The 23,326-nt window shown below is 43.3% G+C and overlaps 2 long non-coding RNA genes across 2 annotated transcripts in view; one reads left to right on the plus strand and one right to left on the minus strand.

Annotated features, from left to right (window-relative positions):
• The window catches only part of LOC137307037 (uncharacterized), a 44,423-nt gene that overhangs the window by 12,235 nt on the left and 8,862 nt on the right, over positions 1-23,326 (plus strand). The gene's annotated exons all lie outside the window — the stretch shown is intronic.
• On the minus strand, positions 11,563-13,580 carry LOC137307036 (uncharacterized). Its single transcript, XR_010958999.1, has 2 exons — positions 13,187-13,580; positions 11,563-11,858 (listed from the first exon to the last, which is right to left on the minus strand). It is a non-coding gene; the product is annotated as an uncharacterized lncRNA (long non-coding RNA).

Raw genomic sequence — 23,326 nt, forward strand, 5'->3', positions numbered from 1 at the left:
TTCTCCTTCACCCTCCATGGCTTCACACACTATTGTAACATTACATATTTCATTTACATTTCACCCTCATCTTCGTCAGCGACTTTGCTTCTTTCTCTAAGTATACTGTAAACCTGCTTGTTATTTTCGCCATTTTGGTTGCTTTTCTCTGCACATATAAGACTTTGGTCAGTTTTTAACTTAATTCCTTACTTTGGATTCCTAGCAACAAAGACACCTCATCGACAGAATATATTTTCATAAATTGCTGAGGGGGAAGGAGGAATCCTGTTTTGTTGAAGGCGGAATTCTCACAAAATTGTATCCAGAACAAACTATGAGACAGCGCCCTGTGTCACATAAGGCGAACACTATGAATATTCACCCCTGGGACCTAAATACCTGAGATAAAAGTACTGTGCGGAGTTGAGGCCTTAGAATATTTACTGCCAGCAACGTAAAGATGCCCTTAATAAGTCCTGAATTGGTAAAGAGGCTGTAAGTCCTGAATTGGTAAAAAGACGACCCTCTGAACACAGACCCCACTCTGAAGATTTCTGTGTTAGTGAAGACAGAGCTTTATTGTACATCTGGTCGGTGTTGTTCCTCTCTCCTCACTTCTCCTTCACCCCCGTGGCTGCACCCACCTTTGGAACATTACATATGTCATTTACATTGCCCCTTCCTCTTCATCCCCGAATCCTCCTCCCCACCACTTTAGTTCTTTTTAATAACCTTCTTTAAATCTGCTTTTTATTTTCACCAATTTATCTGCCTGAGTGAGTAACAGGAACATTTTGGTCATTCTCCAACTGAATTCCTTACTTTGCATCGCAAGCAACAAAGCCACCTCATCGAAAGAATATATTTTCATACGGGACAGAGATTGCTCAGAGGGAAGTAGGTATCTGTTTTGTTGAATTTCGAATTGAACCAATATTCTGTCCGAAACAAACTGTGAGGCAGGACCTCCAATCACGTGAGGAGAAACACTCTGAACATTCACCCCTGACACTTAAAGATCTCAGGTAAAATTGCTATTTGGAGTTCAGAGCATAACATAGTTCGTGCCAGTAATGAAAGATGTCCTCATTAGTACCGGAAATGGTAAAGTTGCTCTAAGATGCCAATCAAGTTCCTTCAAAAATCTCTTTAACCCGCACTCTCTCTCTCTCTCTCATATGTTGCACGCAGTTGAATTCTTTGTAAAGCAATATGAGATATATATTTACAAACAAAGCCTGACACAGAACACAGACCGACACTGAACACAGACCCCACTCTGAACACATTCCCCACTGTGCACACATCCCTCAATCTGAATACAGACCCCACTCTGAACACAGAACCCACTCTGAACACAGACTCCACTCTAAACACAGACCCCACTCTGAACTCATTTCCCACTATGAACACATTCCCACGATGAACACAGATACCACTCTGAACACTGTCCCCGCTCTGAACACTGTCCCACTCTGAACACAAGCTCCACTCTGAACACTGTCCCCACTCCAGAAACAGAACCTATAGGATGCGGGGTGGGAGGAATTGTAATCATGCTCACTGTCGGAACCGTTTTCCTTTATAAGTCCCTGAATTGGCAAAGTTGCTCTGAGGTGCCGATCATGTGCCCTCAAAGGAATCAATAAAACCTATTTCTTCAAAGGGCATTTCCTCAATTTTCGCTTTAATCCGCACTCTCTCACACAGTCTTTGTAAAGTATCCTGAGGTATCGATTTATAATCAAAACCTGACACTGAATACCAACTACCACTGCATAAGGACCATACTCTGAACACAGACCCCTCACTGAACACAGATCCCAATCTGAATACAGTTCTTCAGTCTGTACACGGACCCTACTCTGAGCATCTGAAGATGTCTTTGTTAGTGTACAGGAAACATTATTGTACATCTGGACGATGCTGTTCCTCTCCCCTCACTTCTCCTTCTCCCTCCATGGCTGCACTTACCTTTGTTACATTACATATGTCATTTACATTTCCCCCTCCTCTTCGCCATCGAATCTTCCTCTCCTCCACTTTACTTCTTTCTCTAAGTATGCTGTAAATCTGCTTTTTTTATTTTCCCCATTTTAGCTGTTTTTCTCTGTAAATGTAGCACTTTGGTCAGTTTTCAACTGAATTCCTTACTTCGGATTCCTAGCAACAAAGCCACCTCATCGACAGAATATATCTTCATACTGAACAGAGATTGCTGAGGGGGAAGCAAGAATTCTGTTTTGTTGAAGGCGCAATTCTCACAAAATTGTGTCCAGAACAAACTGTGAGACAGGGACCTGTGTCACATGAGGGGAACACTATGAACATTCACCCCTGGGAACTAAATATCTCAGATAATATTGCTGCGCAGAGTTCAGACCGTAACATATTTAGAGCCAGTAATGAAAAGACATCCTTAATAAGTCCCGAATTGGTAAATAGTCTGTAAGGTGTCTGCAAGTGCCTTCAAAAGCTGCTATAAAACAAATTTCTTCAGAGAGCTTTGCCTCCATCTATCTCTTTGAGCCGCACGCTCTTAGACATTCTGCAAGCAGTTGAATCCTTTATAAATTCGTCTGAGGAATCTATTTATAAACAAAGCTTGACACTGAACACAGATCCCACACGGAACACAGACCCCATTCTGAACACTGTCCCCACTATGAACACAGACCCCACTCTGAACACAGACCCCACTCTGAACACAGACACACATTGAACGCAAATCCAATTCTGAACACAGACCGCACTCTGAACACAGAACCCACTCTGAACAAAGACCCCAATCTGAACACGGACCCCACTCTGAACAAAGACACCATTCTAAGCAAACCCCACTCTGAACATTGACTCAACACTGAACACAGACCTCCACTCTGAACAAAGATCCCACTCTGAACATGGACCCTTCTCTAAACATTGACCCCACTCTGAACAAGTAGACCCTATTCTGTACAAATACTCCACTCTGAACACAGACCCCACGCTTAACACAGATCTCACTGTGAACACAGATCACGCTCTGAACACAGACCACACTCTGAACACAGACCACACTCTGAACACAGACCCCACTCTGAAGACAGACCCCACTCTGAACACAGATCACGCTCTAAACACAGACCCCACGCTTAACACAGACCACACTCTGAAGACAGACCACACTCTGACCAAAGACCCTGCTCTGGAGATTTCTGTGTTGGCGTTGACGGAGCTTTATTGAACATCTGTTCCAAAGAAAACAAACCCAGCATGTTCAATCTTTACTCATCGATAAAATTCTCCAGCGCTGGCAATATCCTGGCAAATCTCTTCTGTCCCCTCTCGAGTGCAATCACATCTTTACTGTAATGTGGTGACCAGAATTGCAGCAAGTATTCAAGCTGTCGCCTGACCAATGTTTTATGCTGTTCTAGCATAACCTCCCTTGTATTCTATGACTCCGCTAAAAAAGGAAAGTATCCCGTATGCCTTTCGAACCATCTGATCTACCTGTCCTGCTACCATCAGGGATCTGTGAACATGCACTCCAAGGTCCGTTGGTTCATCTAATCCTCTCAGTATCCCCCCATTTATTGTGTACTCCATTGCCTTGTTTCCCGTTTCCAAATGCATTTCCTCACAATTCTCTGCATTGAATTCCATTTGTCACTTTTCTGCCCACCTGACCAGTCCATTGATATCGTCCTGAAGTCCACAGCGTTCCTCCTCACGGTCAACCACACGGCCAATTTGTGAATCATCTGCAAACTTCATGGTCAAGCTCCTCACATTCAAGGCCAAATCAATAATATATACCACAAAAAGCAGAAGAGACCTACTACTGAGCCTTGCGGGACCCGAATGGAAACAGCCTTCCAGTCGCAAAAACAACCGTCAACCACGGCAGGACCAACTCGGGTTAGATACAGAGTGAAGCTCCTCCAACACTGTCCCTTCAACAATCCCAGGGCAGGTACAACAGAGGTTAGATACAGAGTAAAGCTCCATCAACACTCTCCCATGCTCTGTGTGTGGGTGCCAGTCCGACACCGGATGAGATCTACTAACAGAGGCCGGGATGTTGCCTGGGCCTTCTCCAGAGATCACTGCCTCCCCCCATTCTCGGTGATTCCACCTCTCTGTGATGCTGTGACCCTGATTCTCTCTCTCTCTCTGTCATTCCACTCTCACTCTGACCAGTCTCTATCACTCACCCAGTCCCCGTCTCTCCCTCTCTCTGCATGTATCTCCCCTGTTTCTCTCTCTCTGCCTGTTTCTCTCTCTCTCGCGTCCCTCGATCGGTCACTCTCACTCTCCCCCTTGTCTTTCTCAGTCTTCCCCTCTGTCTCTTTTTAACTTTTTGTGCTCTCCTTCTCTTTATCCTCTCTCTGCCTCATCCCCTCTTCTCTCTCTCTCTGAACCTCTCTCTCTCTACTCTCTCTTTCTCACCTTACTCTTTCTATCTCTCTCTCTCTGCCCCACTCTCTCTCCCTCTACCTTCTGTCTCCTTTTACTCTCTCTTTCTCACCCTCCTCTGTCTCTGTCTCTGTCTCTCTCTCTCTCTCTCTTAATCGCTCTGCCTCTACTCTCTCTCTCTCTCTCTCTCCCTCTATACTCTCCCTTTCTCTTGCCCTCTACTCTCTCTCTCTCTGTACCCGTCCTCTCTGTGATAATAAACTAATTGGCAAAAGATCCAGAGGGGAAATGAGGACACACTTTTCACTGAGGTTTATTATGATTTGGAATGCAACATATGAAAGAACAGTGAAACCACATTCCATAAGAACTTTCAAAAGGCAATTGGACATGCCCTTGAAGAGGACTAATTTGCAGGGTTGTGGGGAAAAAGATGGGATGTGGGAATAAATCGGGCACTTCTTTCAAAGTGCCAGCACAGGTATGACGGGCCGAATGTGTGGTAAATTCCAGGATTTCGTAGACTGTACAGCTCAGAAACAGGCCATTCGGCCCAACAGTTCCATGCCAGTGTTTATGCTCCAAACGAGCCCCCTCCCATATTTCTTCATCTAACCCCATCACCATATCCTTCTATTCATTTCGCATCTCATTGAAACATATAAAATAGAATATAAGATTCGGAGGGGGCTTGACAGGATCGATGCTGAGAGATTGTTTCCCCTGGCTGGCGAGTGTCGAACAAAGGCGAACAGTCTTCGGACAAGGGGTCGGCCATTTACGACTGAGATTAGGAGAAATTTCTTCACTCAGAGGTTTGCGAATCTTTGGAATTCTCTCCCCCAGAGGGCTGTGGATGCTCAGTCGTTGAGTATGTTCAAGGCTGGGATTGATAGATTTTTGGACTTTAGGGGAATCAAGGGGTATGGGGATCGGGCGGGAAATTGGAGTTGAGGTGGAAGTTCAGCCATGATCTGATTGAATGGCGGAGCAGGCTCTCCCTCTCTCTGCATGTATCTCCCCTTAAATCCATCTTTGCTATTCGTCTCAACTATCCTTTGTGGTAGCAAGTTTCACATTCTCAGCACCATCTGGGGAAAGAAGTTTCTCCTGCATTCATTTTTCGATTCAATTCGATTTATTCGTAACTATCTTATAATAATGACCCCTGGTTCTGGTCTCCCCTACATCTTCTCTACGTCTACCCTATCAAACAGATCATTAATCTTAAAAACCTCGATCACGTAAGTCCTCAGTCTTCTCTTTTCGAGAGAAAAGAGCCCCAGCTTGTTCTCTCTTTCCTGACATGTGCAACCTCTCAGTTCTATGATATTGTTTGAGAAAACTGAGCTCGATGCACTCTAGAAATGTATTGCCCTTATGTCCCAGTCTATGTGAAAATTAAAATCTCCCTTCCTAACTGCTTTGCCTTTGCTGCAGGCTCCTCTGATCTCCGTATTTCTGTGTAGGCTCAATACTCCCTGTTTGAAGTATTTGTTTCATTAAATGAATGTTTTTCATGCCCCAGTTCACCTCAGTGTGTTGAGATCTCCAGTGTGATGGAGCTGTCTGCGGGTTCAGGTTATGATCAGCAACTTGATTCTGTGATCCGGGACTGACAGCGCACCCATTTTAAACTGGCATAAAATGTTCTAGGACTGACAGCCCAACCCTTTTAAACTGACACAGAGTTAACCGGCCACTTCCTAGAAGAGCTTCTGGCACTTTCAATTTGCTTTGCAAGTTGGCATTCCCGGGAAACAAATCCTCTGCAGCTGTCTATCAAAGGAACTGCTGGAGGGTAGCAATTTATGAAAATGTACAACATAGGCCTGAAATATCTGTAATCTCTGCAACAATGTATAACATAGGCCTGAAACATCTGTAATCTCTGCAACAATGAATAACGTAGGCCTCAAACATTTGTAATCGCTGCAACAATGTATATCATAGGCATGAAACATCTGTAATCTCTGCAACAATGAATACGTAGGGTTGAAACATTTGTAATCTCTGAAACAACGTGTAGCACAGGCCTGAATCATCTCTAATCTCTGTAAAATTGTATAACATAGGTCTGAAACATCTCTAATCTCTGTAAAATTGTATAACATAGGTCTGAAACATCTCTAATCTCTGTTACATTGTATAACATAGGCCTGAAACATCTCTAAACTCTGTAAAATTGTATAACATAGGCCTGAATCATCTCTAATCTTGATGCATCACTAAATCTGACCTCTCTCTCCTGCTCGCTGCTCGACTCTTTAATATCTCACCGAGTCAGGTCTCTCTTCCACCCGCCCCTCTCGGGCAGTCAGCAGCATGATTCCAAGTACCGAGAGCAGCACTTTCATCACACACAAATATATACAGTCACATGCACACACATACAAACACATATAGGCACATCCATACACAGAAAAGCACATCCACACACATAAAGTCACAGATGCGCACACACATACACACAAACATGAACATACACATACAGACAGGCACATACACACATATACACGCATATACATACATATAAAGTCACAGACACACACATAGGGCAAAAACACAAACATGTATATATATATATATATATATATATATATATATATATATAAAAAGGCACATACATACATATACACACACACACACTCATACGGGCACACACACACACACAGAAAGGCACATACACACACATACGGGAACATACACACATATATACACATACACACACATAAAGCCACACACACACACATAAAGGTAGATACGCACAAATATTCATACATACTCATACAGGCAAATACACACACATAAAGGCACATGGACACATATCAAGGCACATGCACAGACATACACATACACAAACATAAAGGTATAGAATCATGGAAAGCTAAAGCACAGAAGGAGGTAATTCGGCCCACTGTGTCCGTGCCGGCCGATAAAGAGCTATGCAGCTTAATCCCACTTTCCAGCACTTGGTCCGTAGCCGTGTAGGTTACGGCACTTCAAGTGCTCATCCAAGTGTTTTTTAAATGAGTTGCGAGTTTCTGCCACTTCCACCCTTTCAGGCAGTGAGTTCCAGACCCCCACCACCCTCTTGATGAATTTCTTTGTCCTCAACTCCCCTCTAATCCTTCTACCAATTCCTTTAAATCTGTGTCCCCTGGCACTGACATCTCTGCTAAGAGAAATAGGTAATTTTTATCCACTCTATCTAGTCCCATCATTATATTATGTACCTCAAGTAAATCTCTCCTCAGCCTCCTTTGTTCCAATGAAAACAAACCCCAGCCTATCCAATCTTTTCTCATAGCTAAAATTCTCCAGCCCTTGCAATGTCCTCGTAAATATCCTCTGCACCCTACTGAGTGCAATCACATCTTTCTTTTAATGTGTGACCAGAACAACACGCAGTATTCAAGCTGTGGCCTAACCAATGTTTTATACAGTTCTAGTATAACCTCCCTGCTCTTATATTCTATGCCTCGGCTAATAAAGGAATGTATTCCATATGCCTTCTTAAGCACCTTATCTACAAGTCCTGCTACCTTCAGGGATCTGCGGATATGCACTCCAAGGTCCCTTTGTTCCTCTACAACTCTCAGTATCCTCCCATTTATTGTTTATTCCCTTGCCTTGTTTGCCTTTCCCAAATGCATTATCTCACACTTCTCTGGATGGAATTCCATTTGCCACTTTTCTGCCCACCTGACTTGTCCATTAATATCTTCCTGCAGTCTACAGCTTTGCTCCTCACTGACAACAACACAGCCAATTTTTGTATCACCTGCAAACTTCTTGATCAAGCCCACCACATTCAAGTCCAAACCATTAATATATACCAGAAAAAGCAACGGACCGAGCACTGAACCTTGCGGAACCCGACTGAAAACAGCCTTCCAGTCGCAAAAATGCCCTTCGACCATGACCCTTTACTTCCTGCGACTGAGCCAATCAATCACTCTCCCTTGGATCACATGGGATTGTACTTTTTGACCAGTCTGCCATGTGGGAGCTTGTCAAAAGCCTTGCTAAAATCCATGTACACGAGATCAAACGCGTTACCCTCCTTCTTACCTGCTCAAAAAATTCAATCAAGTTATTCAGACACGACCCTCCCTTAACAAATCCAAGCTGACTGTCCTTGATTAACCCGTGCCTTTCTAAATGAAGGTTAATGTTATCCCTCAGAATCGATTCCAATAATTTGCCCACCACCGAGGTTAGACTGACTGGATATATTACTCTATCTATCTCTTTCTCCCTTTTTACACAATGGTACAGATTGAAGAGTCCTCCAATCCTCTGGCAAAATACCTGCAGCCAGGGAGGATTGGAAAATGATGGTCAGAACCTCCGCTAGTGCCTCCCTTGTTTTTTCTGAGCAGCCTGGGATACATTTCATCCGGGCCGAGTGATTTATCGACTGTCAAAAATTCCAATCTCCTTAATATTTCCTCTCTCGCTATGTTTATGCCATCCAATATTTCACACTCCTCCTTCTTAACTTCAATTCCTGCATTATCCCTCTCCTTTGTGAAGACAGAATTAAAGTATTCATTTAGAACCAGACCCACATTTTCCACCTCCACACATGGGTTAGCTTTTTGATCTCCAATAGTCTGTACTTTTTCCACAGTTATCCTCTTGCTCTTTATGCATTTATAAAACATTTTTTGGGTTTTCCATAATTTTAATTACCAGTATTATTCTTTGCTTTCCTAATTTCCTTTTAAATTTCACCTATTTAATTTAATTTCATTTTCCATACTCCTCTAGGCTTTCTGCAGTATTGAGCACTTGGTGTCTGACATAAGATTCCTTTTTTTTGCTTTATCTTACCCTGTATGCTACTTGTCACCCAGGAGGCTCTAGATTTGGCAGTCCCACCCTTTATCTTTGTGCCAACACGTTTACTCTGAAACCCTTGAATTTCCCTTTTAATGGCTCCGACTGCTCTGACACTGATTTACCTTCAAGTAGCTGTTTCTATTTCACTTTTGCTAAATCACTTCTCAGCTTAGTAAAATTGGCCTTAACCCAATATTGAACTTTAACTCCTGTTCTATCTCTCCTCCACCCGATTTCATCTAACCCTATCAGCATACCCTTCTGTTCATTTCTCCCTCGTGTGTTTATATCTGGATTTAAAAGGGATTTGGGTGTCCTTGTGGAGGAATCATAGAAAGTTAGCATGCAGGTACGAGAAACAATTAGGATGGCAAATGGCATGTTAGCCTTTATTGCAAGGGGGTTGGGTTAAATAGTAAGGGGGACTTGCTGCAATTGTACAGGGCTCTGGTGAGATCGCACCTGGAGTAATGTGTACAGTTTTGGCCTCCTTACCCAAAGAAAGATATACTTGCCAAAGAGAAGATTCAAAGAAGGTTCATTTGGTTAATTTCTGCTCCCTAGATTCATCTCTATTTGTGGAAATACGCTGAGCAAAATATCAGGTATTGCTTGCCAGCTATTCAAAAATTTCACATCAAATTAGAAAATGAACAAACAGATTCAGTAACAGAGACGGACTGTCAAAAATAAGGAGAAACAAGGTCCAAAAGATTCGCAGAGAGAACCAAATCAGAGGCATGGATAATTCATGGATGAAGAAGAGTGTGTAAATGTCACTTGAGGATGGAAGATAATAAAATTAGTTCAAGAATCGAGGCTGGATGAGACGTGGAGGCAGAGGTGCAGCAGAAGTTAGGACCAAAAGCAGGCTTCGCTCTCGAGCAATGTCAAAATCTTGCAGGATTCCATGCCACTGGTGGGCCTTGCACATCCTGAGCAGCTAATTTGCGAACTATGGGTGCAGAAGCTGTGATCAGCTCATGCAATGTGTTCAGAGTACAGGCTGGGATCAGTGTGAAAGTCTTTGTGTTTGGATCGTCCTGTTGCATCAGGGATCTTAACTTAGAAAGAAGACACGGATAGAGAGAAAAAGTGGGTAAGTGACAGACAGATAGGAAACAGTGACAGGTGGAAATAAGAGAGAGAGGGGGAGATTTAGAGAGAGAGAAAAGAGAGGGTAGGCGAGATAGAATGAGGCAGAGAGATAGAAAGGCGGGAGGGAAGGTAAAGCAGCAGAGATGGAAAGGAAGAGAATGAGGCAGAGAGAGAAAGACGAGCGAGAGACAGGAAAGCGGCAGAGTTGGCGAGAAAAAATGAGGCAGAGAGAAGAGAGAGGGACGATACAGATGGAGTGAGGGGGAATGAGAGCGAGGCAAGAAGAGGGAACGAGAGATAGAGAAGAGAGTAAAGCAGGAAGTGTAAGAGAGACGAGGCAGAGTGAAATAAGCGAGAGGTAGAGAGAGAGAGAGAGAGATTGAGAGACAGAAAAGAGAGACCCCGTCAAGGTGAATGAAAGAGGGAGAACGAGGCAGGGAGTGACAGCGCCAGAGTTAAATAAACAAATGCAGATAAATCAGATGTAGAGAAAGATGAAGCATAGAGAGAGATAAAATAAGTCAAAGAGAGAAAGAGTGAGTGAAAACGAGACCGAGGGAGGCGGCAGAGGCAGAGAGAGAGACAGAAGGTGGAATATGTTTTATCTTTGCTTCCCAACACAGTTAAATATTTCTTATATTTTTATTCTTCTATTATAAGAGCGCTGTTGGGTTATAATCACAGATTTTGAACCCATACCATTGTGTTCAGTAAGTAATGATTTTGACATAGTTACTGATGTCAGAGCAGCTTCATCCAACAGCATCGAGTTATACTGCCAGCTTCACATGGGTCTCTTTTCAATCGCCCTCAACACTGGTATATCAAACTCTCCCAGGGCAGGTACGGCAAGGGTTAGATAGAGAGTGAAGCCCCCTCTACACTGTCTCCATCAAATACTCCCAGGGCAGGAAGAGCACGGGTTAGATTCAAAGTTGAAGCTCCCGCTTCAATGACCAATCAAGCAATCTGATGGACCTGATGCAATGTGTGTCGCCTTCCAACCTTCTGAAGAAACCCGGTCAAGTGAGATATCTTGAACCTTGAACGCCTGTCTTATTTCAGTAACTTTCTGAATGTGTTATTAGGCACTTTCAGAGATTCCCTGCTCTGGTCTCCTCTTCTCATTACCTACGATTCCCACATCTTCCCGCAGTCTCATAAGACCCCTGAGCACGCAAACCTGGGACACAATGATCCAAAAGAGAAACAAGACACGGATATGAAGCTGTGATCAATGCAGTGAGATTTATTTCTGAGTACAGCCCATTATTCAGACAGCAGTAATACAGGGTCAGAGGGTTATGGGACGCACACAATCAAACAGAGCCTGCTCCCCGTGAACGAAGGGTTCATTCAGTGAGAACTTGGAGCGCTTGAGCTGGTGAGAATCCATCACTGGATCTTTAACTAGTTCGGTCTGCAACATTGGAACCCATCGTGGCAGATCAGCAGCAGAGTCGCCTCGTTTGTGTTACAAGATCCCTCACGACACATTGCTCCAACCGAGCTACAGTTGAACAAGTGCACTAAAATCCAAAATGAAGAGTTAATTAATTGACCGTTCTGAACACAGAGGGTGGGAGATCAATGAGAAAACATGAAGCTGAGTCTGTCCGTGTTACTGGGACTGACTCTGCACCACACATGAACCTCAGCTCATTTGTACTTCATTAAACCTCACATTGACCTCTCCCCGACCTGCAGAGACTCACTCTTTGTTCTCAAGGACAGCCCAATAGGTTTTCCACAGAATGGAGCCCACCATTCCCGCTCTCTGAGACCAGAGACAAAGAAAAGAAAGATCTGACATTTATATAGAGCCTTTCCCGTCAACAGAAGGGTCGAAGGTGTTTCAAAGACAAAGGATTATTTCTGAAGTGCCGACACTTTTTTGAAACCAAATTGCTCACAGCAAAGTCCCACAAACAGCAAATGAGACTTGACAGTGTGGGGAGTTTCTGGTCATGTTCGTTGAGAGAGTAATGTTGGTCCAGGACACCAGGAGAACTCCCAGCTCTTCAAATAATGCCACCAAATGTTTGCTGCCCCATGAACGGGAAGACAAGGTCTCCGTTTAACGATTCATTCAAAAAATGACACCTCTAACAGTGCAGCACTCCCCCAGTGCTGGGCTGTATGTACTGGAGTGGCACATCAACCCACAACATGTTCACTCAATTCCCAACTGAGGCAAACTGACACCCGGCGACTGAAACTTGATAGTTTCACCGTTGATTCCTCTACTTAGTTCATGTCCTCACATTCTGATCTCTATGAAGACTGCAGAATTATTAGGATTCAGAAACCTGTTTTGAAACCCTTTTGATCCAATCCCCTCCCCTCATGTTATGAAAATCTGACTCGTGTCTGGGGTCCGGTTCCACAGATGCCTCCAGTATCGCTCCCAATTCACCATTCTTCATCTGGGTCTGAGCAGTGAGTGTGAGGGAAAGGGGCTGAAGGAGTTCCTGATGCCGTTCGCACTCTCACACTTTGTAGCAGGTAGCACTGATCGGGAGCAGGAACTGTGTGTTTCGCCCTCCGTAATACCTGGGCACTGAGGCCAATTACTGAGTCTCCCAAACAGGTCAATGCTCCGGCTGAGATCCACTGACTTGGCACTGGCCAGTAATTTGTGCTTTAATTCCTGGTCTGTTTGGATCATCAAACAACACCCACCATCCCCACGACCCGCTCAGGTACCGACTAAACAATCGGGGGATTTAGTTGGTTCAGGTTAAATTCTTCAATCATTCTTACAATAATATTAATTTAACCAATCAAACCGTAAGCTTCATTCAGATCATAAAATAGTTTAAACAAAACTTGGTGCTGAGAGATCAGAGAAACTTACGTATGGTACTTCCGACAAATGCTCTTCCTTCCAACCTCCACCGATCAGCAGGGATGGACTGAGTCAGCACCAGGACTCCAAATACCAAGAGCAGGACTTTCATCATCTTCCGCTGAGTTCCTCAGAGTCAGGGTCAGACGGCTGGAGTTCACAAGTTCTGTATCTGGACTCAGAGAGTTTGCTGTATTTATAATCGCATACACGGGGAGGGACTCTCTGAAAATATTCGGAGAAAACGAATTTCCCTTCTGTGTAACCGTGAATCAGTTGGCAGCTTGCCTCAGTTGGCAGTTCTCTATCTTTCAGATCACAAGGTTGTGTTTTTGGCCCCACTTCTGGTTTTAAAACTCGAGCTGATCTGACAGGATGTGCCAGGCACACAAGCAGGACATTTCACCCTTAACTCCACCCGAAGTATTGCATCCACATGAGCTCGAAATCAGACCCCTCTTTCATGCACGCTCCCCGTGCACTTTAATATTTCACGGTCTGATCTCTGTTCCACCGGTAAACAGACACAGAATGATCCGGGACTGACAGCACATCCCTTTTAAACAGGGATAGAATGATCCGAGACTAACAGCAAACCCCTTTTAAACAGATACAGAATGATCCGGGACTGACAGCAAACCCCTTTTAAACAGGGACAGAATGATCCGGAACGAACAGCAAACCCTTTTTAACCAGACACAGAATGATCCGGAAGTGACAGCGCATCCCTTTTAAATAAAAACTAAATGATTGGGGATTGAAGTTGAGGAGGAGTGTGAAATATTGGATGGGATAAACATAGTGAGAGAGGAAGTATTAAGAGAATTAACTTCTTTGAAACTGGATAAATCACTCGGGCCGGATGAAATGTATCAGAGGCCGTTAAAAGAAGTCAGGGAGGAAATAGCGGAGGCTTGAACAAACATTGTTCAAACTTTACTGGATCCAGGGGCAGTGCAGGAGTATTGGAGGACTGCGAACATTGTACCGCTGTTTAAAAAGGGAGTGAGGGATAGGCCGATTATTACAGGCCAGTCAGCCTAAACTCAGTGGTTGGCAAATTATTGGTATCAATTCTGAGGAACGGGATATACTGTCACTTAGAAAGGCATGAACTGATCAAGGACAGTCAGCACGGATTTGTTAAGGGGAGATCGTGTCTGACTAACTGGATGGAATGTTTCGATGAGGTGACAAGGAGGATCGATGAGAGTAGCGCAATTGATGTAGTCTACATGGATTTTAACAAGGCTTTTGACAAGGTCCCACATGGCAGATTGATCAAAAAAGTAAAGGCCCATGGGATCCAAGGGAGAGTGGCAAATTGGATCCGAAATTGGCTCTTTTGCAGGAAGCAAATTGTAATGGTTGACGGATATTTTTGCCACTGGAAGGCTGTTTCCAGTGGGGTGCCGCACTGCTCGGTACCAGGTCCTTTTCTTTTTGTGGTATACATTAACGATTTCGACTTAAACGTAGGGGGCATGATTAAGAAATTTGCGGATGAAACAAAGATAGGCCATGTGGTTGACAGTGATGAGGAAAGCTGTCGACTGCAGGAAGGTATCAATGTACTGGTCAGGTGGGCAGAAAAGTGGCGAATGGAATTCAATCCGGAGAGCAAACAAGGCAAGGGAATACACAATAAATGAGAGGATACTGTGAGGTATAGATGAAGTGAGGGACCTTGGAGTGCATGTCGACAGATCCCTGAAGGTTGCAGGAAAGGTTGATAAGGTGGTTAAGAAGGCATATGGAATGCTTTCCTTTGTTAGCCCAGGCATAGAATATAAAAGCAGGGATGTTACGCTGGAACTGTATAAAACACAACTGAGGCCACCATTTGAGTACTGCGCACAGTTCTGATCACCACATTACTGGAAGGATGTAATTGCACGAGAGAGGCTGCAGAGGAGATTTCCGAGGATGTTGCCAGGACTGGAGAATTTTACCTCGGCTGGTGTTGTTTTCCTTGTAATAGAGGAGGCGGAGGGGTGATTTGATTGAGGTATCCTAAATTATTTGGGGCCGAGATAGAGCAGGTAGGAAGGACCTATTTCCCTTAGTGGAGGGGTCAATAATCAGGGTGCATGAATTTAAAGTGATTTGTAGAATGTTTAGAGCGGAAATGAGGATTCTTTTTTCACCCAGAGAGTGGTGGGCGTCTGGAACACACTGCCTGAGAGGGTGGTAGAGGCAGAAACCCTCAACTCATTTAAAAAATGCCTGGATGTGCACCTGAAGAGCCTTGACCAACAGGACCATGGACAAAATGCGGGAAGGTGGGATTGGGCTGGGTGGCTCGTTTCTCAGCTGGCGCGTACACGATGGGGAGAATGGCCTCATTCTGTTGCGGAATTTTTCTATGACTCTATGATTCTAGGCATGGAATGATCTGGGACCGACAGCGCACGCCTTTTAAACAACCACAGAATGATTCGGGGCTGACAGCACACCCCTTTTAAACAGGCCCAGAATGATCCGGGACTGACAGCACACCCCTTTAAAGAGGCCCAGAATGATCCTGGTCTGACAGCACACCCCATTTAAACAGACACAGAATGATCCGGGTCTGACAGCACACCCCATTTAAACAGAAACAGAATGATTCGGGACTGACAGAACACCCATTCTAAACAGGCACAGAATGATTCGGGACTGACAGCACACCCCAACTAAACAGGCACAGAATGATCCGGGACTGACAACACATCCCTTTTAAACAGGCCCAGAGCGATCCGTGACTGACAGCACATCCCTTTTAAACAGGCCCAGATTGATCCTGGACTGGTATATATTAATCATCTGGACTTGGGTATACAGGATATAATTTGAAAGTTAGCAGAAGAGACGAAACTCAGAAACGGGGTAAACAATGTAGAGGATAGTAACAGTCTTCAGGAGGACACAGACAGACTGGTGAAATGGGTCCATCCATGGCAGATGTAAATTAACGAAGAAAAGTGTGAAGTGATACGTTTGCTCGAAGAATAGGAGAGACAATGTGGGGGAACAGAGCGATCTGTGGGTATATGTTCACAAATCTTTGAAGGTGGCAGGACAAGTTGAGAAGGCAGTAAAAGATGAGAGATCCCGGACTTTATTAATAGAGGATAGAAGACAAATAGAAGAATAATATACTAAAACATTATAAAACACTGCTTTGGCCTCAACGGGAGTATTATATCCAATCTGAGCACCGCACTTTAGCAAGGATGTCAAAGCCTCAGAGAAGGTACAGAAGAGATTTACCAGATTGATTCCTGGGATGAGGGACTTCAATTATGTGGAGTGACTGAAGAAACTGCTTTTTTTCTCCTTCGAACAAAAAAATGTTAAGGGGTGATTTGATAGAGGTATGAAAATCATTAACAGTTTTGATAGAGTAAATAATTAGAAGCTGTTTGCAGTAGCAAACGGCTCGGTAACCAAAGGACTCAGATTTAAGATGATCGGCAAAAGAGCCAGTGAAGATATGCAGTCGTTTTTATTTCGCAGCGAGTTGTAATGATCTGGAATGCGCTGCCTGAAAAGTGGTGGAAGCAGATTCAATAGTAACTTTCATACTAATGTGTAAAAGGGAATTGGATAAATCCTTGAAGGGTAAAAAATTGCAGGGCTTTGAGGAAAGAGCAGTGAAATGAGATTAATTGAACAGGCCTTTCACAGAGCTGTCACAGGCACGATGGGGTCAAGTCTTTGAAAACTGTGTAATATCGGCCTGAATCATCTCTCATCTGTACAACAATGTGTAACATAGCCTGAATCATCTCTAATGTACACAACAATGTGTAACATAGGCCTGAAAGTTCTCCAATGGACACAACAATGTGTATCATAGGCCTGAAACATCAATAATACATCCAACAATGTGTAACATAGGCCTGAATCATCTCTCATAGAAACAACAACGTGTAACATAGGCCTGAAACTTCTCTAATGCATACAACAATGTGTAACATAGGCCTGAATCACATCTAATGTATACAACAATGTGTAACATAGTCCTGAATCATCTCTCATAGAAACAACAACGTGTAACATAGGCCTGAAACTTCTCTAATGCATACAACAATGTGTAACATAGGCCTGAATCAACTCTAATGTATACAACAATGTGCAACATAGGCCTGAATCATCTCTAATATACACAACAATGTGTAACATAGGCCTGAATCATCTCTGATGGACACAACAATGTGTAACATAGGCCTGAATCATCTCTAATGTACACAACAATGTGTAACATAGGCCTGAATCATCTCTAATGCACACAACAATGTGTAACATAGGCCTGAATCATCTCTAATGTACACAACAATGTGTAACATAGGCCTGAAACATCTCGAATGTACACAACAATGTGTAACACAGGCCTGAAACATCACTAATCTCTGAACCACTGTGTAACATAGGCTTGAAACATCGGCAATCATTGCAACAATGTATAAAATAGGCCTGAAACATCTGCAATCGTTTCGACAACTTGTAACATAGGCCTGCATCATTTCCAATCCCTGCAACAATGTATAACATAGCTCTGAAACATCGCTATCTCAACAATAATATATGACTTAGGCCAGAAACGTCTCTAATATTTGCAACAATATATAAAATAGGCCTGAAACATCTCGAATTACGACAACAATGTATAACATGGGTCTAAAACTTCTCTTAACTCCACAAAAATATATAACAGGCTTGAAACATTTCTATTGTCTGCAACAATATATATCATGTGCCTGAAACACATTTAATCTCGACATCAATGTATGCAATAATGCTAAAACTTCTCTAATCTCAACAACAATGTGTACCATAAACCAGAAACGTCTCTAATCTCTTAAACAATGTATACAATAAGTCTGAAACTTCTCTAAATGCTACAACAATGTATAACATGGGCCTATATCAGCTCCAATATCTACAACAATGTACAACATGGGCCTGAAACATATATAATCTCTGCAACAATATGTAACATAGGCCTTAAACATATCTAATCTCTACAGCAATGTATAAAAAAGAACTAAAGCATCTTTAATCTCAACAAAAATGTGTTACACATGCCAGAAAAATCTTTACTCTCTGCAACAATATAAGAAAAAGGCCTGAAACCATTCTAAACTCAACAATAATATATAACATAGGCAGCAAGCGGCTCTGATATTTGCAACAAGATATAAAATAGGCATGAATCATCTCTAATATCTATAGCAATGTACAATATAGGCCAGGATCATTTCTAATCTCTGCAACAAGATGTAACATAGGCTTAAAACATCGGTAACATCTGTTACAATGTATAACAAAGACCTGAATCATTTCCAATGCCTAAAACAACGTGTAACGTAGGACTGAAACATCACTAATCTGTAAAACAAGGTGGGACACAGGCCCGAAACATTTCTACCCATTGCAACAATGAGCAACAAAGCCCTCAACTATCTGTAATTTTTGCAACAATGTATAACATTATCCTGAAACAGCTGGCATCTCTACAACAATGTGCAACATCGGCCTGAAATATCTGCAATCGCTACAGCAATATATAACATGGTCCTCAAAAATCACTAATTTATACAACAATAGATAAAATTGACCTGGAACATCTCTAATCTCTACAACAATGCATAACATCGGCCTGCAACAATGTAGAAAATGGGCCTGATACAACTCTAATCATAGAAACATAGAAACATAGAAAATAGGAGCAAGAGGAGGCCATTCGGCCCTTCGGGCCTGCTCCGCCATTCAAAATGATCATGGCTGATCGTCTAACTCAGTATCCTGTTCCCGCTTGTACCCCATATCCCTTTAGCATTAAGAAATATATCTATCTCCTTCTCAAATACATCTAATGACTTGGCCTCCACTGCCTTCTGTGGTAGAGAATTCCACAGGTTCACCACCCTCTGAATGAAGAAATCTCTCCTCATCTCGGTTGTGAATGGCACACCCCGTATCCTGAGACTGTGACCGCTGTTTCTGGACTCCCCAGCTATCGGGAACATCCTCCCTGCATCGAGTCTGTCGAGTCCTGTTAGAATTTTATGTGTTTCGATGACATCACACTTCATTCTTCTAAACTCTGGTAAATACAGGCCGAGTCGTCCCAATCTCTCCTCATACGTCAGTCCTGCCATCCCAGGAATCAGTCTGGTAAACCTTCGTTGCACTCCCTCCATGGCAAGGACATCCTTCCTCAGATAAGGAGACCAAAACTGCACACATGCTCCAGATGTGGTCTCACCAAGTCCCTGTATAACTGCACAAAGACATCCCTGCTCCTGTACTCAAATCCTATTGCAATGAAGGCCAACATACCATTCGCCTTCCGAACTGCTTGCTGCATCTGAATTCTTGCTTTCAGCGACTGGTGTACAAGGACACCCAGGTCTCATTGCACCTCCCCTTTTCACAATCTATCACCATTCAGATAATAATCACTACAAAAATGTATGACAAAGGGTTAAAACGTCTCCAATCCCTACAGTAATGTATGACATAAGCCTGAAACATCTCCAATCTCTTGCAACAGTGTATAACATATGTCTGAAATATATCTAATTTCGACATCAATGTGTAACATAGGTCTGGAACATCTCTCATCTCTGCAACGATGTGCAGCATATGCTTGAAAAATCTCTAATCTATAAAACCATGCATCGCACAGGCCTGTAACATGTCTAATCTCTCCAATAATGTGTAACGTTGTCTTGACGCATCTGTAATCCCTACAAAAATGTATAACATAGGTATGAAATGTTTATAACCTCGTCATCAATGTTTAAAATAGGGCTGACACATCTCCAATCTCAACAACAATATGTACCATAAACCAGAAACATCTCTAATCTCTGAAACGATGTACAATGTCGGTCTGAAACGTCTGTAAACTCTACAACAATATATAACATTGGCCTCAAATATCTCTAATCTCCAGAACAATCTGTAAAATAGGCCCGAAACATCTGTGATCGTTGCAACACTGTATAACATGGCCCTGTCACTTTTATATGTTGTAATATTATGTAACACATTGTTGTAGAGATTAGAGATGTTTCAGGCCTATGTTAGACATTTTCCGAGATTAGAAATGTTTCCAGCCTATGTTATAGATTGCTTTTGAGCTTCGAGATGTTTGAGGGCCTTGTTACACATTTTTGAAGAGATTACAGATGTTTCAGGCCTATGTTACACATTGTTGTAGAGATTGAAGATGTTTGAAGCCGACTTTAGACATTGTAGTAGAGATTAGACATCTATCAGGACGATGCTGCACGTTGCAGTAGCGATTACAGACGTTCCAGCCTGTGTTACACGTTGTTGTATAGATAACATGTTTCAGGCCTATATTACACATTGTTATGGAGATTAGAAATGTTTCTAGCTCATGTGATACATTGTTGTTGGGATTGCAGATGTTTCAAGCCTATGTTACGCATCTTTGTACAGATTAGAGACGTTCCAGGTCTATTTTTTTACATTGTTGTAAAGATTTGAGTTTTTTCAGGCCTTTGTTACGCATTGTTGTAGAGATTAGAGAGGTTCCAGGTCTATTTTACACAATGTTGTCGAGATTAAAAATGTCTCAGGCCTACGTTATACATTGTTGCAGAGATTGCAGATGATTCAGGCCGACGTTACGGGTTGTTGTCGAGATTAGAGATGTTCTAGTCCTATGTTGCACATTGCTATAGAGATTAGAGATGCTTCAGGCCTATATTTCACATTGCTTTATCGATTACAAATGTTCAGGCCTGTGTTACCATAGTTGTATCGAAGACCGATGTTTCAGTCCCATGTTGTACATTGTTGCGAAGATAACAGTTATTTCAGGTCTGCGTTGCACATTTTTGCAATGAAAAGTGGTCATTTAGGTCTGTGTTCCACATCGTTGTAGAGATTAGTGCTGTTTCTGGCCTATGTGATACATTGTTTCAGAAATTAGAGATGTTTCAGGCCTCTCTTACACACTGTTGCGAAGATTACAGACGTTTCAGGTCTCTTGCACAATTTTGCAATGAGTAGAAATGATTGAGTCCTTTGTTACACATTGTTCTGGAGATTGGAGATGTTCCAGGCCCATGTTATACAATGTTGTCGAGATTAGAGATGCTCCAGGCCTATGTTGCATATTGTTGTAGATATTGGAGCTGCTAAAGGCCTATGTTACACATTGTTGCAGTCATTGCATATATTCCAGGCCTTTATTACATCACGTTGTGGAGATGACAGATGTTTCAGGCCCATGTTGCACATTTTTGCAATGAATAGAGGTAATTAGGCCTATGATACATGCTGTTGCAGAAATTAGAAATGTTTCAGGCCCATGTTATACATTATAGCAAAAATTACCGAAGTTTCTTGTCGATGTTAGAGGTTGTTGTGGAGGTTAGTTTTGATTCAGGCTTATGTTTTATATCGTTGCAGAGATTGGAGATGTTTCAGGCCTATCTTACACATTGTTGTACAGTTGTAAACAATTTTACAACACCAAGTTATAGTCCAGCAATTTTATTTTAAATTCACAAGCTTTCGGAGATTTTCTCCTTCCTCAGGCAAATGTTTCAAGATCTCCTTGAAGCCTACGCATTTATACATATTGAACAATAATAAATGGTGTTTACAGACTGCCCCTGCAACTGCCCGTTGCCAAGGCAATCACCGTGTTCAGACAGAGAGGTGTTACCTGCAGAACCTCCGAATACACATTCAATAAAAAAACAAACAGGGAAAAAAAACAGAGAAAAAAAACACAGAGAGAGGCAGAAACATCCGGAAGGCAGAGAGAGCCAGCAAATGACCCATTATATTAAAAACAGATAACATTTGTTCGCTGGTGGGGTAACGTGTAGCGTGACATGAACCCAAGATCCCGGTTGAGGCCGTCCTCATGGGTGCGGAACTTGGCTATCAATTTCTGCTCGACGATTTTGCGTTGTCGTGTGTCTCGAAGGCCGCCTTGGAGTACGCTTACCCGAAGGTCGGTGGATGAATGTCCATGACTGCTGAAGTGTTCCCCGACTGGGAGGGAACCCTCCTGTTTGGCGATTGTTGCGCGGTGTCCGTTCATCCGTTGTCGCAGCGTCTGCATGGTCTCGCCAATGTACCATGCTCTGGGGCATCCTTTCCTGCAACGTATGAGGTAGACAACGTTGGCTGAGTCACAGGAGTATGAACCATGCACCTGGTGGGTGGTGTCATCTCGTGTGATGGTGGTATCTGTGTCGATGATCTGGCATGTCTTGCAGAGGTTACCGTGGCAGGGTTGTGTGGCGTCGTGGACGCTGTTCTCTTGAAAGCTAGGTAGTTTGCTGCGAACGATGGTCTGTTTGAGGTTGGGTGGCTGTTTAAAGGCGAGTAGTGGAGGTGTGGGGATGGCCATAGCGAGGTGTTTGTCCTCATTGATGACATGTTGAAGGCTGCGGAGAACATGGCGTAGTTTCTCCGCTCCGGGGAAGTACTGGACGACAAAGGGTACTCTGTTGGTTGCGTCCCGTGTTAGTCTCCTGAGGAGGTCTATGCGATTTTTTGCTGTGGCCCGTCGGAACTGTCGATCGATGAGTCGAGCGTCATATCCCGTTCTTACTAGGGCGTCTTTCAGCGTCTGTAGGTGTCCATCGCGTTCCTCCTCGTCTGAGCAGACCCTGTGTATTCGCAGGGCCTGTCCATAGGGGATGGCCTCTTTGACGTGGTTAGGGTGGAAGCTGGAAAAGTGGAGCATCGTGAGGTTGTCCGTGGGCTTGCGGTAGAGTGAGGTGCTGAGGTGCCCGTCTTTGATGGAGATTCGTGTGTCCAAGAAAGAAACTGATTCTGAGGAGTAGTCCATGGTGAGCTTGATGGTGGGATGGAACTTGTTGATGTTATCGTGTAGTCTCTTTAGTGATTCCTTGCCGTGGGTCCATAGAAAGAAAATGTCGTCGATGTATCTGGTGTATAGTGTTGGTTGGAGGTCTTGTGCAGTGAAGAAGTCCTGCTCGAACTTGTGCATGAAAATGTTGGCGTATTGGGGTGCGAATTTGGTCCCCATGGCTGTTCCGTGTGTTTGGGTAAAGAACTGGTTATCGAAGGTGAAGACATTGTGATCCAGGATGAAGCGGATGAGTTGTAGGATGGCTTCCGGAGATTGGCTGTTGTTGGTGT

Source organism: Heptranchias perlo, chromosome X, assembly GCF_035084215.1.
Source record: "Heptranchias perlo isolate sHepPer1 chromosome X, sHepPer1.hap1, whole genome shotgun sequence".
NCBI lineage: Eukaryota > Metazoa > Chordata > Chondrichthyes > Hexanchiformes > Hexanchidae > Heptranchias > Heptranchias perlo.